At 38.3% G+C, this 1,833-nt stretch overlaps 1 long non-coding RNA gene across 1 annotated transcript; it reads left to right on the plus strand.

Annotated features, from left to right (window-relative positions):
- Positions 1 to 743: 743 nt before the first annotated feature.
- On the plus strand, positions 744 to 1,090 carry LOC139189366 (uncharacterized). The gene is made up of 2 exons (XR_011573265.1): positions 744 to 946; positions 1,031 to 1,090. It is a non-coding gene; the product is annotated as an uncharacterized lncRNA (long non-coding RNA).
- Positions 1,091 to 1,833: the final 743 nt, after the last annotated feature.

Genomic DNA, 1,833 nt, shown 5'->3' on the forward strand with positions numbered 1-1,833 from the left:
TTTATTTTGACTCATGTATATGTACATATTTGTGGCTTATCGAAAATATTAATAAATAAGCTTTGCTTCATTTCAACATATTGTGTTAAATACACCAAAGCCTTCTTCATAAAGTTCTTTGAATTTTTGCTTTTGTTGAAACCTGTATTGTTGAAGCTTTGTGAGTGAAGCATGTAGTTTGAGGTAGTGTTCCCTTAATTTCCCGAGTGAGGAAAACTTCTCGGTTGGAGACTTGAAAAATCCAAGTCACTGAGTGGTTGTGAGACTGCCGAGTATCAAGGTGCAGTAGCATATGGTGGGAGTCCCCCAAGTCTTCAGGCGAAGAGAGTTGCCGAATGAGGTGTCTAGCTAGTAGTCAATGTCATGAGTAGGAAAACTTCACTTGTTTCTTTTCGAAGTGGTAACCCAGGGCTCTTTCTTCATATATTGTTTTTTTTTTGTTATGAAGATGTGTTAGGCCCAAAGAAGTGGAGGCCTAGGCCCTTTTTTTTTTTTTTTGTCGACTGAGTGGGATGTTTTCAGCTGAATCCAAATAGGGGGATGTTTTCAGCCGAATCCAAGGAGGGGGGAAAGCATGACTCATCATCATTTGTCATGATGTTGTTCCCACACTTCATCATCATTTACTACTTTTCCTTTTCTTCTTTCATAATATGCCATCAATGTGTTTAATTTTCTTTTGCTTTGCCTTTCCTTTTTGGCTGGAAAGATTGCCATCTTTCCTCACAATGTGATTTACTGTAGTCTTGTTGAAGGAAATGTGGGTGTTGGAGCTAGGTAAACCAAGGAGGGTGTCTACGTAGAGGGAGTGGTAGCTCTTCAATATAACACCATTTTCTGTGGCTCAAATCGCAAAACCATCTTCATGAAAGTTGTTCCTTAGCTCGTGAACTACAACATATCCGAATTGGAGATCCATCGGAGCAGTACAACTCCAGAAATTCAGGTATGATGAGTGATTGTTCGTCATTTGTATATCAACGCGTCAGACTTGTTGTGAGCTTCAAAAACTCCATTTTCTCTTGCTCAGATCAACATACTTTCTTCATCGAAGTTGTTCCTTAACTTGTGAACTACAACATACCCAAAATTGAGATCCCTCGGAGCTGTATAACTCAAGAAATTCAGGTATGATGAATGACTGGTTATTATTTTCTGTCAACCCGTCAGATTTGTTGTGAGCTTCGAAACTCCATTTTCTATTGTTCAGATCAGCATGCTTTCTTCATTGAAGTTGTTCCTCATCGTCTCTTTCATAACATATCAAAAATTCAGAATGAACTAATGGTTAAATACTTCCAGATCTTCGAAACATCACAGCAGCTTCGAAATCTGCAAGAATCCGACTGTCATGTTTGGAGCTTCAACACTTTAATTTCCGTCGCTCAAACAGAAATGGTTCCTTCTTGAAAGTTGTTCATATGCTCAAGAACTATAGGGTGTCAGCTCCATTGGAGAAGAGCAGAGGTTGCAGAAATTTGATAGATGAAAGGAGGCGGAAGAGGGAGAGAGAGAAAAAGTCTCTTGGGTTGGATTTCTATTTTGGGGCAGATTCCAATTTTTGTAGCACCTTCATTATTGATGAATTGCTTGTACTTTTGTCCATTATGAAATTTGGGACTTTGGCTTGTTGTTGGATCTATTATAATATGTTTGGGAACATATATAAGTGAATAAATAAGAAGGAAAATTTTGGGCCCTTGTGGGTGTAAAACAAAAAATGTTTATGTTTACCCAAGTGTTTTTGTACAAGTTCAAGGGCATCTTGGGTTTTGTGAACAAAATTTGTTTATTTGGAGCAAGGTTTTGTGTTGAAGCTTCGTAGGTGAAGCT

Source organism: Malus domestica, chromosome 11 (assembly GCF_042453785.1).
Source record: "Malus domestica chromosome 11, GDT2T_hap1".
NCBI lineage: Eukaryota > Viridiplantae > Streptophyta > Magnoliopsida > Rosales > Rosaceae > Malus > Malus domestica.